The sequence below is a fragment of the Magallana gigas genome, chromosome 8, assembly GCF_963853765.1.
Source record: "Magallana gigas chromosome 8, xbMagGiga1.1, whole genome shotgun sequence".
Lineage (NCBI taxonomy): Eukaryota > Metazoa > Mollusca > Bivalvia > Ostreida > Ostreidae > Magallana > Magallana gigas.
The window spans coordinates 36,477,380-36,494,795 of NC_088860.1; the positions used below are offsets into that span (position 1 = coordinate 36,477,380).

A 17,416-nucleotide genomic window follows, 5' to 3' on the forward strand; every position below is an offset into this window, starting at 1 on the left:
TAAAAATGGCAAAATTTTAGAGATTTGCAAATTTTCAAAATTGAACCACACCTGGTCGAAATTAAACTGATCCAGACTTGAGGGCATTTAAATATATAGCAATTTAACCCAAAAACTAAGATGTTGAGTTGAAATACGGTCTATAAATTAAATGAATTATCAAATAGATTGATTTCTTGGTTGCAAATGAAAAAAAAAACCATTGGTAGATTTTTATTTATTTTGCAATTTATATCAGCGTCAGTTTATTTTTAATCGGGATCGGTCAATGTTGAAAATTAACAATATTTCTATAATTCGTAAAATTTATTCAATTTCTTTTTTTTTTCTTGTAAAATACAATTGTCTTTTATTTCCTACCTAAAAAACACGTCTCTTTAAAATATTTTATCCATAGGTTTGAAAAATATGAACAAAATAATTCTTTTTATTTTTATGAATAATTTAAAAAAAGAAGTAAAACGTGTTATAGACATACAAAATATCGAATGAAAATTAAGGACATGTATATTTTACCCTTCTTTGAACTACGCAATCCTGCTTCAGAAATGGTACACCAACGACCCATAAATTAAGATTTTGTTGTACTATTCCACCTTCAGAGGTGAAATTATCAAAAATAGTAATACAAGCATTTTAATCTTATAAACTAAAGCAGTTGTAGTTTCTTATTCATTGTTAGCTTGACTTGTTGATAATATATTCATAATGAATTAGCTTATTATAAAACACTGACGTGTGTTTAAATTATGAATTATGGATAGAGGAGTTTTTTTTATCAAACTCTCGTGAAACAGTATCTCCATGAAGGAAATACAGTGTGAAGTAATTCCAAGGGTTTATATTGAGACGCTTTCTTGGTCTAATAATCCTCAGAGCGAATACATGTTTTTAATATACCAGTATAGCAGAAATATAGTATCACAGTGAGGTATTCTGTAGCATTTGATTTGCATTAGAATCGGTAGTATAGACGTACAATAATGTGCTGTAACAATTGCAAGTGGTCAAGTGTCAAGTTGTTTGATCAAGTTTGTAAACCATCTGACAAAACAAGGTAGAATACCCAAGTAATTATATGACAAGTTGTCTTGCAAAGTTGCAACGCGAGCATGTTGATTTTACAGCGATGTATAGAAAGTCACTTGTGTGTACTTCATACGATATGACGTCATAATTAACTTCGACGTCACGATCTGCATTCCTGTCGATAGTTCTCAGGGAATGTATCTGCACGTTAAAAGTAAATTATATCAAACCGCATGTTTCCTTTACAAAGATGCTGCCATTAATGCTAGACATACATAATTCATTCATATAAAAAACCAGTATCATATAATCGGCCGTTTTAAAGCTTCGTTTTAAGTTAAAGACCACTGTATTTATAGACTAGTGGTTTGGAGACTCTCCCTGCTATATGTAAACAACTGAATAAAGAAATTTTAATGCATGTAAAACCAGCTTGGCGCAGGTGAAAGATCAACACAATTTTAGAATATTTTACGTAAAATTGGTAGAGAATATAAGTACCAATGTGAATCGTGCTCGGGAAACCCACGGATTTACCCCAATGTTTTTGTAATTCGCTTTTGATTAGTAAAAATGTGCATTATTTTGATGATTTTTTTGAATGTTTCAACAATGTCTTCCATTAACGAAATATCTTTTTCTTTCCCAAGCAAGAACTTCAAAGTATATGACTTAACAAAGGATTTTTCTTAAAAATATGTATGATTTAATGTCATTAATCACCTGCGCCGATGCGATTTAAATATATCATTTGCAATATTAGGATTCGCCCATCACATGATTACAAAGAACATATGACGTCACAAAAATGCATCAAATAGAATGTTTAACATCGGTGTCAATAAATGTAACATAGATTTTTAGAAATACTCCCGGTCAAAGTATTTTTCCAGCCGTATTTAGCATCGGTACGCCCTAACATTGCTGCGAAGGACAATTGACACCGAAACAACTACTAGCGAGATGAAATATCTGCTTTTTAAAATCAAAACTTTTTCTGATGTTGTCGTGGAACCTGCATTCTCACACAAATTCGTGTGAATTGGGCGCGGTCCGAGACGCCTGTCCTAGGTCGACTCATTAAAAATATATATGCTGTACCTAAATGTTTATACAGGAAAGTTTTCCAAAATTATTGCATACAATCAAAATTTTATCAAAAAATATGCTTTGCTTACACTTAAACAAAAACTTGACAAATGCAAATTCAAAAGTGTGTATAAACTGTGAATTTGAGAAGGAATTGCTAACCTTTCTGAACTCTCTCAACAGGTTCTCTGTAACAGAACTCCAAGAGCTGATCGATGCTTTCGTTTGGTATACACATGTAGCCATTACTTTTGTTACATTTTAGAGCTGACGACCTTTCAGTCCATTCTGTTTGAATTCTGGGACAAAAAGCCGTTGTGTACACTGGAAACTTGTATCCTTCAAGCTTTCTCTGAAAGTTTAGAACGTCTATATATGTTACAAAATGTAGAACATGAAGAATAAAAACCTTAAGGAGAACAGAACCAATAAATGTGGTTACATTGCAAAACTGATGAGCTTTGAGTTTAGTATGTTCTTTTTTTATAAACGTTTAATTTCTAGTCTAAAATTAGTAATATTTGATATTGAAAGTGTTAATATTTAAATGCAGTCTAATCAGTTCTATTTATCAGAATTTACAAGCAACCACTTATGATTGAATTCATTTATCAAACGATTAAAAGATCAATAATGATTGATTAGGACATCCTTGCGTAAAACGACTTCAGTTATATGCACCCCTGCGAATGTGTTCGGAATGTTTTCTTTATCGTTCTTTATCGTTGCTCAGTATGTAATAAATCCAGAGGTGCTCGAATGAAAGTTCACGAGACTTCACCGAGATTTGTTCAGTTCATGTGAAATTTCGAGCTGAAGTATAAGTGTTCGGATAATATTCTCAAAATACTTAAGTACTGGTCTTTTTTTTTTTAATATCATATCCTACTTTGATTTATATTAAAACGTGAAAAACGTTTAAGATGTAGTCTTATTTCACCATCTAGCAGTTATTTATATTAAACGATAATATTCAGAACAGAGTTATCGTTCGTGTTCAACCACGTGTAAAGTGGTTGAAAATAGAAACATTGGGTTGCTTAATAAAATCATAGCCAAGTTTGATGCTAGTGGTGTGCAATACCATGTTTTAAAAAAAATAATGGGTGTCTGTTTTGCATAAAAACTCAGTATATCGAGCCATTTTCAAGGAACATTCTGCATAAAATAGTATAATCTGTTTCACTATTGATGTTATTACTAGGTCAGGCGCGGATCGAAAATTAATCCTCAGGAGGAATCTCTTTTATGCATGTTAGTTGTTGCAACAGCAGACAAAAACTGATTTTTTATTGTCACATTTATTTCTAGAACACCTTTTATTCACCAATTATTGAAGATAAAGTTTAAAATCAATAAACCTCTTGATTTTATATTTTACTACAAGTACATGCACCTAGATTCTATGAAATAAACTATAAACACGAGGCACGATTTTTACTGCGAAACTGAAAAGGTCAAATAAAACACGTGGTCTAAAATCTAAATGACAATAACAATCGCAGGGGTGATATGGCTGAACTAGTGAAACGCTTTTTACTAATTTTACAAAATATAAACAAATACCTGAAAATAAAAAATAAATCAAAGCGTTACTTGAATTCTCCTTAAATCTGAAACTATATATATATATATAGAGAGAGAGAGAGAGAGAGAGAGAGAGAGAGAGAGAGAGAGAGAGAGAGAGAGAGAGAGAGAGAGAGAGAGAGAGAGAGAGAGAGTTCTAAGTGTTACGTTTTACAAAATTTATACTTCAATAATGTTTTGGTTATAAATTGCAATGGTTTGGCACTTTCGGGTGATAGTTAGATTTAGTGTTAAAAGAATATAATTATACTGAAATAATTATCAAAATAACAATAAAATGATTTTCATTAATGGTCTTGTTGAAAAAAAAAATGCAATGGTTAACGATTGGTATTTTTGTGTGACTTAATAATAAGATTCAAGACGTTTATAAAATGATGTTACTGACAAAGAAATTGTTGACAATAGAAGGTAAAACATACCATTTATACATATTCATAAAATATAACTCTTCTATTTCATGTAAATCCTAAAAAATCAATTCCTTAAATTTTTGATAATAAACCATTGGGGGGTTTATTTTACGAAAAAAGAAAATAGTATACTTACACATTCGTTTTGAACGAGAAGAAAGGCTATGAAGGTCCCCAATACCACAAGACACACTTTGGTATGCAGACTCATTTCGACGCCGTAAAAGTTAATACGAGGACTCTGAAATAAGTTTTTACAATCTTTCAAATTTTCTTCTAGTATGATCTAAATATGTTTTTGACCTGAAAAAAGCATTTCTCTCTCTCTCTCTCTCTCTCTCTCTCTCTCTCTCTCTCTCTCTCTCTCTCTCTCTCTCTCTCTTACCATTTTTAGTTTTTTTTAGTATCGCCTAGATATTAAACGGGTTTAATGATTCAAAATCTCAAAATAGATACCAGATCCTTGTCCTATAAATTACATTTATGTAGCAATAAAAGAAGCACCAGCATTATTGATTTAAACCATTTTTTTAATTGACGAAAAAATCTGTCTTGATACGACCCGGCGTCCATACCTACTCCACCTCCCAAATGCACTGACACAGTGAAATTAAGATGTGATGAGGTACACTTACATGCTCCGTACAGGACGTATGGGTTGTCCTGCAGTTTAAAAAAGAAATATAAATGAAAAATGGGCCACCGGTGTACCAAGTCTGGTGACAGTGGTACTATTTTTTCAGTGGCCGGAGGCATATTATCGAGGTCATGTCAAAATTTAAAATTAAAATCATAATAAATCATGGTTAAAAAACGATGATGAGAATATAAATTTAGAGTTTTACTATAAATTAGATGATTTACTAAACTTGCTTAAACCTGTATACAACCTGGTATGGTTAAATTAAATAGGATTTATGATTTTTATAATTATATGATTTTACAATTATATATAACATAAAAATTATATGAAATAGATTATGATTAATTTTAATGGTAATTATAAAGTTAATGAAATAAGACTTATGATTTTATAATTTCCAAATCATATATTTTTAATATTAATGATTACATAGATTATAATAATTATATAGCAGTATACTTATATATGAAATAAGTTATGATAAAAGGACATATCGCATGTTTCTAAAGTATGGGAATGTTAACATTTTGTGGTTTTTCCTTGTGTATCTAATAATTATTTCTAACAGTTTGATAACAGTATAAAAGCGGTAATTAGCCATAATATCAATATAAATTATAGCCTCAATCGTTTAAAACCTCGTTAATTAGATAGCATGTCACGTGGTACAGTGACGTCACATGCGACCTTCTTCGAACAGCTGATTGTAAACAAATTGCAGGATTAGCATTATCTTCTTTTAATTTTGACACTTATTCACCATGTACGTTGGTTTTTTTACATGCTGACTAAATTTAAAAACATCTTTTCTATTATTCAGTAGTTATGTAGTACATGTTTGAGCCACCAGTACGGATAAAAAACGATGATATTGCCGAAGAAGCGACGATGAAGTCGGAAATCACGATCAAATAAATCGGTAAAAGGTGTTTATAATATTTAAATCTACAAGAGTCTCCTTTTTTGGCGTTCCTAACGACTCAGAATCTTCATTAATGTAAAACTGTGGTGCACAAGAAGTTTGTTTCCTGGTCACAACTTTCTAAGGTTGTTTACACCATATTACACTATATACAAATATATTATAAAAGTAGACAAAAACGTTTTCCTTAATTATTGTTTTTTTCTGTAAGATCCCATCTCCGTATTTTTTTTATCCATTTACTTATAAATGTATATCAACAAACGTATATTTGTCTATTTCTCGCGTAAACATTCAATACCAACAACTCGATCCTTGACTTCTCCCACAAAAATTAAAACTCACAGAAATCTCTTGTACTTAAATTATGATTTCTGCAGAGATGAGCTATGAATGAAGAAATTATTTATACAAAACCGACGCATACATGAACAAATAGTTTAACAGTTTAACTTAGACAGCGCGTGCAGGTGTCATAACAGTATTTCACTGACATGGCTGAGGAAAAATAATTCCCAAATTTTCCTTTGAATTCGGGGCGTTTCCGCACGCGACAGGAGCTGATTTTTTTGTAAGATGAAAAACAATTTGTAAGAGGTCTAACTATTTTGTAATAATGCGAGGTCATTTAAATTTTTTATTCTTGTTGTTTTCGGAGGGGGGGGGGGTTAAAGGCCCGGGCTTGATTTTCAAACACATGTGTAACTTGGAGGTAAACAAAGTCTCACGCCTTGCTGGATGCACGTGTGTATTTTTCTAGAAAATTGTAAATGAAGCGTTGTTTAAAAATAAGTCAAGAGGATTTTTTCCAGAAGTTCGTTTTGAATTTTTAATTCGTATGTAAAGTTGTGCAACTTTGGTAAGAATATATAGTAAAATTTAATACTGTAGGGACAACTGCACGGATCTCCGCGAGCTCCCTGGTCGAGGACGGATGTGTCCCGGTGCACGGCGAGGGCTATTGTGAACTCTTGTTGATGAACCCATGTTTTATGTGTATTTGTATGTTGTCTGCTTGGCAGTAAATACTTTAATATGTACGAATTTAGTTACACAAAATATTATTATTCTGATATTATTTGATATACGAATATTGGTACAGAAATTTAAATTAATGATACCTATCTTAAAGAAAATGCCTGCTCGAGGCCTTTGTGGGCGTTCCGGCCTTTGACATGTAAAGTGAAGACTCTAAATTGTAGAAATCGTGACCCTCGGACCAAAACGGGAGGCTCAGGTGGGGTTCAAAGTTTAACATAGAACTACATAGGAAAGTTTTATAAAAAATTTTCTTCTCAAGAACTACTGCACAAAAATGCCATATTTACACAAAAGGTTGTATATATAGTGAAGATTCTAAATTGTATAAATCGTGACCCCCGGACAAAAAGTGGGGCCCCAGGAGGGGTTTAAATTTTAACATATACAGGAAAATGTTTTAAAATCTTCTTCTCAAGAACTATAATGCAACAGTTTGGGATATTACTATGCATACATGTACATCATTAAATAATATAGATTCTAATTTGTAAAATCCGTGACTCCCGACAAATAATGGGGCCCCAAGAGGGGTTCAAAATTTAAACATTTTAAAAAATATGAAGGAAACGTTTAAAAATGTTCTTCTCAAGAACTACAGTGTTATAGTTTGTGGAATTATTATGCATGCATCCCTGGCTTATGTAGATTCTTAATTCGTAAAATCATGACCCCCGGACCGATACTTCGGCCCCAAGAGGGGGTCAAAGTTTATTAGAGAAATATAAAGGTAACATGTTAAAAAATCTTCTTCTCAAGAATTACAATGCTTCACAATTTGTGAGATTACTAGCATGCATGTAACTTTGGATAATGTAGGTTTGATAGTTTTAAAATAGTGACCCCTGGACTAATACTGGGGACCCAAGCTGGATTAAAAGTTAAATGTAGAAGTATATATGGAAAATGTTTTCAAATCTTCTTCTCATGAACTACAATGCTTCAATTTGTCAGATAACTACGTAAGCATTCTCAAATAGTGTAGATTCGAAATTATAAAAGCCTTGACCCTCCAACTAATACTGGGCCCCAAGAGGTGTTCAAAGTTTAGCATAGAAATATAGAGGGAAAATGTTTTAAAATCTTTTTTTAGGGAACTATAATGCTTCAGCTTTTGAGATTACTATGCAAGCATCCTTAAATAATGTAGATTCCAAATAAATAAAGCTTTGGCACGCACTGGACTAATACTGGGGCCCCAAGAGGGGTTCAAAGTTTAACATAGAAAGATATATTGAAAATGTTTTTAAAAGTTTTTCTCGAGAACTATAATGCTACAGTTTGTGAGATTACTATGCAAGGATCCTCAAATTGTGTAAACTCTAATGTAATGTAGTGGAACCAAGAATTATTTTTCTTGATGTTGTTCTGTACAATCTAAGAGTTATTCCTCTTGATGTGGAACTCTTCTACGTTCATTTTTTCAGGCTGAGTACGTGCGGTCCCGCCGCAGTGTTACACTTTTCATTCCTATGTTACTATTTATTTTGTTAAAGCCAACTATAAACCTCGGACCAATACTGGGCCCCATAAAGGGGTTCAATGTTTAAAATAGAAAAAAGCATATGCTACGAAATAGAATGTCACAAGGAACTGCTGTTCAGGTGAGCGATGTGGCCCATGGGCCTCTTGTTTAATTAAGCAATATTGATATTTGCATCATGGATATAAATTGAAAGAGTAATTACAGTAATTAGAATAATATAAACGCTCCTTGCATCTGTCCTAAAAAAGCGACTAAAATAAATGACAAAAATAACAAAGTAGTTATTTAACCCGACGAATATTGCAATAGATTTTGTACTTCCTTTGTTTCCAAATAAAAATAATTTAGGGGGAAAAAAAAGAAAGCTTTATAACAAAATAAACTTAACACGATATTTTATCTTGTAACTTGTTTTCTAAATGTAAGTTAAATTCTATTTGTGACAACTTTATTTTGGAATTAAACAGCAATAAATTGTATCATAACAACTAATTTCTGAAACCATTTTAATGTGTATTTTAAGTATATATTTATGAAACCAATAACAAAATACCAAGAACAAAGTTGGCCAACGGTAAGTTTCCGGGGATAAGCTTCCTCATGAGGTCCCATATTTTAATGATCAACAAAAAAATTGCTGAATGACGATGTTACAAAACTATAATATCAGCGGCATGAAGAATTAATCAAAGAACTGAAAGTACTGATAAACGGAGGCATCATTTCAGAAGAAACTAAACTAATGACAATATATGATTTTTTTTATTTAGGGAAAAACAGCGCGCTTACCGCTTATCATGTAAGAATATTCGCGAAGCGGTTTAGTATATTGGCAAGGTCGCAAGGATATTTTTCAGGTTGACATCAGAGTTAGGTAGATAATATTAAAGGGTCTTTTACACGATTTTAGATCAAAAATCTCTTTTTCTTTCTTTTTATGTATAAAATGATTTACTTGCTCATTTTGAATAATTGACCAAAATTTGAAGGTTAGAAGTCAAGTTTTAAAAGTGATACAGAGGTAAGAATTCATTGGTATGTAAACAAAGCTCTTATATTTGTTTACAAATATTGTAAAGTATGGAATAACCATTTATTTGATCAAATGATCTGTGGCAAACAAGGTAAAATGATTCAATGTGTTCATTGACATTATGATAAACAGAAAAAAGCAACATTTGCTTGAGACTTATACCAATAAAACACTTATGTAAACCATAACAATGCTTGAGTTTTGTTGACAAAACAAAGATTTTCAAACTCTTTATCTTGTTTATAACTCAATATTTGACTTTCAAATTTTGATAAAGCTTTAAAAGTACCCATATTAACCATTCTAAACAGTAAAATTGGAAAACAAAATGTTAAAACTTTAAGCTGAAATGGTGTCCAATTCCCTTTAAAATAATTAGTGTTGTTCTCTTGATTTAACATTATAAGCTAATTATATTACTACTTAAATGTGTTTATTACTTACAAAAAAAGGAAGGAGACAATAATTTTGCATCACAAAACAACATGGGAAACTGTACATGCTATTTAATGCATACAACTCGAATTACTCGAAAAATAGAAGGGGTGTAATTTCTTGATTAATGAGTGTCGTCGATCCAGATAATTATTCTCTTATTACGATCGTTATGAGAGAGAGAGAGAGAGAAAGAGAGAGAGCGTTTTAAGCGTAATTTTATGTACATTCATTTGAAATATACTAATATTATACATTCATAAAATTAGTTTCCACAAAAGAATATAGTTTATTGTGATTGAATCCCGCATGAAGTTTCAGTCCGAGTCCACGTGTTACCCCTGTAACTCAAATCAACGCGCGAGGTGCACCGCGTGTTTGTTCCAAGATAAGGGAAAACAGTTTCGTTCTTATAGTTTTCATTTCAAGTATAAAGGCGAAAAGAAGCACGCCTAACAAAAGAGTATTCTACAGTGTTTGTAATGTTTGATTTCAAGAAAATAGAAAGGAAGCATGCCTAACAATGAAGTACATGTATTCTACACTGTTTGTGACGTTTGCTTTCAAGCAAAGAGAAAAGAAGTATGTCTAAAAATGAAGTACATGTATTCTTTATGGTTTGTGAAGTTTGATTTCTAGCAAAGAGAAAAGAAGTATGCCTAACAATAAAGTATTCTACACGGTTTGTGATGTTTAATTCTTATACTTCTTTTCTCTCTCTCAAGTTCAGTTATATGGTACCAGTTTAAATGATATATATAATGGCTATTGTTTGCATCATATAAAAGATTTTTTTGTCAATTCTAACTATTTTTTCCCCGCGCGATACATACTGACTTCCTAAATCACTTGCGGGGGGAGGGTGCATATGTAAAGAAAGATACGTCTCCGTGATTGATAATACGCGAACGATATACGACGGAGACAAAGAAGCATGCCATGTTTATTCATTGAATCTCATAATTATTCATTATTTCGTCCACCGCTAGATGGTGCTTAAGGAATCCTCATTATTTGACGTCACGGGCAAAACAATCGCGATATACGAAGGCTGTTAAACAGCCTCCGTCTAAAAATGACTCTGCAATCAGCAAAATGAATGTATAAGTTTTCTATCTACAAATTTGTTTGGATAAAATGATATTTTCTGTGCCATACAGTTGACTTCGGGTTCCTTCATCGTCTAATTTTTAAACATTTGCACTTGCTCTTTGTAAATCGAAGAAATGCCTCTTTGAATGAACACAAAAGAGGGATTTCAAAAAGTAGTTCAATTTGTAAAATTTTCCATATGCATGCAGCCTTTATTCATCCCCGGACCCCCAAAAAATCAAAAAGTTTTCTAGTACCCCATTCAAGATAGATATGTTACCAACAGATGGATGATTTTCGGTTATCATTGGAAATTGACAACAACAGCTTCTTTCATTTTTAAAATGTATCATCTTAGACAAATATTTAGTTGTTTTTACTTGTAAGACAATTAAATAAAGGTGGAAAGGTTGATAGTAAATACATAATTAACGAATTGGTTATAATTGTAAGTCTGGAAATTGATTAGAGTCACTATCATTTTTACTTTTATGTTTTGATACAAATTTTGACATACATGTACTTTAATCAAGTCCAAATCAATAAATGTTTAAGAAACCAATTTTATGAGACTTATCTGAATTAACAATAAATATACAAGCCCGGATATCAATGATTTTCATCAATATATTGTCCGTAAGAATCAACAATAATATATTTTTTTTAAATTTCATAACTTTAAATTGTAGGGTATATTACTTTATTCTTACAATTTTGATGGTCTTCAGTATTTTTTTGAGAGAGGGGTGGGGTGGGGGGTTTGAAATCCATATACACCGTTAAGGGGGGTGGGGGTTGAAATCCATATTCGCCGTTATTAGACAACGAAATGAAACAGTCAACTAAATTGCTGTTAATAAAAAATATATATCTATAAATGAAGCATTCATTAATCTTTTTAAAAAAAAATAATCGATAACCACGATTTCCCTTGCACTTTGATTCGATTACAAATAATGGGTTTTCATATAGAGAGCTGATTGGTCGGCTCTCTGATTCTATAACGGATTTCATCGATTATTACATGTATATTTGACAGGTATATTAGTAATACCGGACCGAGCATGTCTTTTCAAAGTATGCTTCTGAAATCAGAGTCTGCTCTTTTAGTCCGCTCTGGTCTGCGCTATGCAAGCATGGAGTTTGACTAGGGTCGTCTGTGGGTCAGCCCTAGCAGACTCGAAGCAGACCCTGGCGGACACAGAAAGCTGACCCGGTGTTTTAATGGTTCTGTAGTTTCCAATCACTTGATAACATCTCTCTCCTGATGTTTGCAAACTTAACTGAGACCCTGGGCCAAAAGGTTTTCCCCCCAACAATCTCGATGAAACTATCCTAATTTGCTACATTGAATGATTACAAATATATGATTTTGTAAATAGATTTTGAATTATATTTCAATAATTTCTATAATTGACCCTGTATATATATTTCAAGCTATTCTTTGGGTTTGTTGGAAACTCCGATAGCCTGAACCCTTGTTTGTCAGAACGTTTTCTTCATATATTTTAAGGTACATGTATATCATGTATTACACCTCCCCAGCGCCCCCCCCCCCCCCCGCGCAGACCTCGTATTTTGTAATTAAAAATAGAATTAAATATACGCATACCGATGGTTTACATTTATTTTAAAATCGAATGGTTACAGCCGTAAACAAATATAATAAAAGAGAAAATTGCCCTGTTTTTCAATTTGTTGGACTTGTATCATCTTTATAAAAAATCTATGAACGGCCCCAAATATTAAACCGTATAACAGATTAATTTGACCCATATGTTACGTTTGGAAATTAAACTTTGTAATGTATTGATATGGATTTAGAGAAGGGATGTGTGTGAGGGGTCCGGACTCTCCTTCCCCCTAAAAATTCCTCTATATTACCATAATAGCAAAATTACCAAAAATACACTTTGGACTCCGATCCCCCTTACAAACATAATTACATTTATTACTCTGAACCCCCCCCCCCCCCCCCACTCACAGTCCTCATTGATAAATGAATATACATCAGAATATTTTAATAACAACGAAAGCCTGTACATGTTGTAACAAAGAATATTGTAAATAGTGCAAAATAAATTACATACATGCAATTATATTGCGCAATGTTGTTCAATGTAGAACTGCCAGGACAGAAGATATAATTACTGATTTAAGGTGGTATAAGACACATGACAATATTTATGTAAATAAAAGTGCGTTATAATCAAAATCTTTCATGATGATGTTTGAGAATTTTAAAATTTTACAATTTATGTATTTGGCCAAAAGAAAATAAGTTTTTAAATGTTTGGAAACGTAAGTAAAAAATAGAAAAGCCCCAGCAGGATTTGAAATCGCTACTTACGGACACGTAGTTAACGCTCTAACCCGTTGTATTTCACTGTTAGGTAACATTATTTTGGGGGAAAATATTACATTTATACTTTATTGTTTATTTCAATAAGGAGTGCATCACAATATGCATATGTCCTGTACAACCTTCAGACTGATATGTGTGCTTTACATAGCTATTTACCTAATAAAATAGTACAACAGGTTTTGATGAATAAAGTCATAAAAATACATGCATGTTACAAAACACTGATCTTTGTCTGAAGTTACATACACAACACAGGTCAACAGGCCGCATTATCGGGTACTAGTTTTACCCAGCTCTTCGGTTAGATGGGTTTCATGTGATGTACACACCGGTATGTGTTTTCCATATGCAGAAAAGGATCATTAACATGCATAAATGTTTCTTAATTTTTGTGATGATCAGCTAAAGAGATTCATACTGTGCTTTAATTAGATTATCATTATGATGTTAACCAATATAGGTAAGTATAATACATGCACAATATTATGAGACACCGGTATAGGTATAAGTATTACTTTCGCTTTCTCAATAAGTGATCCCCCTTTGCCAGCATACTGTATCATTATCTTTTAATATTTGAATAATCTTATCATCATAACCTATTCTATCGCATTGTACAGTTTCTGTCATATTAATTGTAAAGGTTATTTTTTCATTTGTCAGACTTACACTATTGAGTTGACCCCATATTGACCCTGTGACATTTTGTATTAAATTTGTGTATTACATGTAAGTAAATGTAGAGACTTATTATCATGTTTATATGAGTTACATGTATGATAGGAAGGAAGGGGTCTTTGTTATGTATTATGATAAATTATATATAATGTAGGCCATGCCCCTATGGAATTGTTCTGAACCCAAGAAACAACAAGAAAATACCAAAAATCTTGAAAACTGTTGAGATCCCCACTACTAAACCATAACTAAACCATCATAATTCTTGTTTCTAATGTCATTATGATGCATCAAATACATGTAGTGTTAAGTACATGACCCCAGGTGTTGTCTTTAAACCAACCCCCCACTTCTCTGAAATAGAAAATGGTGATATATATATTTTTTTAAATTTATTTCTTTTTCAAAGAAACAGACATGCAAAACAGACATTCAATCACACACATACACACTTATGAATAATCACTGAAATTTATCATTTTGTGGTTACTTGCTTACATGGGGAAAAAAATAATTATAGAAAAAAAAATATTCATGATACAGTGTAATAAAAATAAATCAGATATCAGCGGCCAAGATATCTTTCCAACTATCCCATAAGTTTTCAAAATATTGTCGTTTACCAGTTTGTATTGCAGCATATCTTTCAATATTGTACTTTAGTTTTAAGTGACAAAGGAAACCAATCAAACATGGAGTCTTATTTGACATAAGACAACGTTTCATATACAGAATTATAAAATTAATTACTTTGTTATGAAATGACAATGGAAGTTTGCCAAGTACAATGTATAATATTAGACATATTAAATCCAATTCTTTCAGAGGTCTTTCTATAAATGTATAAACTAAGTTCACTCCACAGGGTATGTATTTTCTCACAGGAAAAAAAAAACCATGCATTATTGTTTCCACATTGTTTTTACAAAACCCACATGTGTCGGTATTTTTAATATTGATTTTTTTAAGGTAGTATCCAACTGGAAGAATTTTGTGTAAAATTCTAAATTGAATCCATTGTACAGAAGAATCTTTGGTAGTTTTAAAACAAATCTTAAAAATACCATAAACAGTTATATCTTCAACATTATAATCTGTTAGATCTGTTTTCCATCTGGTTACAGCAATTGGAACAACCACATTTTCATTCAATACATTGTAAATAATTTTGTACACTTTTCATGGAGTATGATTGTTTGGAAAAAAAATGGTATACATGGATTAGGATTTATTTGAACAGAAGTCCGGTCAATGTTAGACATTTTAAAAAACTAAAAAAATTGCTGATTTAACACTGTTGTTTTGCATTATACATACATTCTTGAGATTGTATTTACATTTAAATTCTTCATAACTTAAAAAATTACAATTTTCATCAAAAAAATCTTGTATAACCTTTACACCTTTCTTGTACCAGGTTTTTATGAAAAAATATTTATTTGCTATGAGTATTTTTGAATTGTACCACACCGGAGACTTTAAAAGATTATCTTTTGCCTTTGGGTGATCAATATAGGTAATAATAAAACATATCCATGAATTTAACACATCTTTCCAAAAATCATTGTTTACCTTGTGTAAACATTCAATTACAAAACTATCACTAAAATCAAACAAATTCTGTAAAAACTCATTTCCATAAATGGTAAATAAAAAATCCATCCATGGTTTGTGTGATTTTATAAGCCTTTTTATCCATGAACATTTGAGAGATATTATAAAGTTGTTAATCTCAACCATTTTAAACCCTCCTGATGAATAGTCCTGTGTAATGACTGACCTCTTAACTTTATCAATCTTAGATTTCCACAGAAATTCAATTTTTTTTTTATTAAGGTATGAAATTGTTTTTTTCTTTGGATTTGGTAATAAAATGAATAATTGTAGCGTCACAATTGATTTGAAGAATCGTTTTCCCGTTCTTTAAGGCTTTAAAGGAATTATGAAGAAAATTGCTAACAACCATTTTCCTGACATTTAATGTTAAATCAAGGGAAAAAAAACCCCTATGCCTATCTTCGATTTGACATCGTTTAAAGAGGAAGTCAAGCGTTTGTATCATTTCGTTTTTTGGAGAGACTGTAGGCATTCTAGAAATATTTTATTAGTCAAAATAGACAAAACTCCGAAATATGTTACATATTTTCTTCATATTTCATTGAAAATGATAGTTTGAAACATGATTTTTCTATATGTTTACCAAACATTTTAACTCCGGTACACCCTATCAAACAAAGCATTATGGAAAGATTTTTATCTTGAATTATATTAACCTGTAGGCACCTTTCATTTACTAGATCTTGACTTTAATTAAAGTGATGTATGAGCAAGGTAAGCAAACATAATTTAAGAATTATCAAAAAGTAAATATATTTTTCAAGTTTGATTATGTTGTTTTATAACATATTTGCCTCAGTTTTAATATTAGGTTAGTTATGGTAAGTGTAACCATTTTGTTACGCATGTTACGATACTGTGCAGTCCCTTTGCATGTCATTTGAATGTCTTCTTTAATCTGCTATAGCTAATTGCCATTGGTCAACAGTCAGCGAAACTAATTACTGGCATCATTCAATTTTTCTTTTTCTTTTTTTTAATCGCAGAAAACGTTGATGTTATCGGAGTCGTTACATGTACGTTAAATTCAAAGTCCGATTATTTGAATTTGGTTACTATCAACAACTTCATGATTGCCAACTAATAAAGTTTGTTTCGGTATAAAAAATTACTATTTACTGACTTTTAATAGGTTTGTTGTCACCCTCGACAGCAGGTATTTCCGTCGGCTTTTCCCCGAAAAATACTTACATTCTCGAGAAACAACAAACTTGATATCGTCCTATTGCCAGTTAATGGGTATACAATATTGCAAGGACATTGTTAAGTCTGGCTATTGTCATTAGTCTGGTTTAAGTGACTTTCAATAATTTAAAACATTTGTAAACGAATTCATAATATACATTGCTTCATATAAACGGTCAACATTAATACATGCATGTTGCATTAGTTAAAAATGAAACAGTCGTACAAAATCATCAATATTTTAAAATAAATATAAATATATAATAAAAATAATTATAGTTTGCCATAGAAGTATAAAATTCATGCACCAAAGTTCCTGCTTACACCTTTGGTATTTGCACACGAATGAGATGATGTCCTTAAACTATAAATAAAATTTACCTGATAAGTAATTTTCGTGAAATTAATAAAAAAAACTAACTTTATATTTCAAAAAACAGCCTGAAATAATCGAAAAAATTAGAGTAAGGTAGTGGAACCGCGTTGTTGGATATAAGTCAGTTGGAGTTTGGATCAAAATGCATTTAAAAAATATTGAGTTAATACGCAAAGAGTATATATATATATATATATATATATATATATAAATATATATATATATATATATATATATATATATATATATATATATATATATATAGTTATATCCAAAAAATATCGCAGTGTCCGGTTTTATATATAGAAAATTTGAAAAACGAAAGACGAAAGACAACACAGAGTAAAACGTTTTACTCTGTGTTTTACTCTGTGTTGTCTTTCGTTTTTCAAATTTTCTATATATATATATATATATATATATATATA

The 17,416-nt window shown here is 31.3% G+C and overlaps 1 protein-coding gene across 3 annotated transcripts in view; it reads right to left on the reverse strand.

Annotated features, from left to right (window-relative positions):
• Positions 1-17,416, reverse strand: part of LOC117689995 (serine/threonine-protein phosphatase 6 regulatory ankyrin repeat subunit B-like) — a 568,848-nt gene that overhangs the window by 548,081 nt on the left and 3,351 nt on the right. The window lies entirely within an intron of this gene.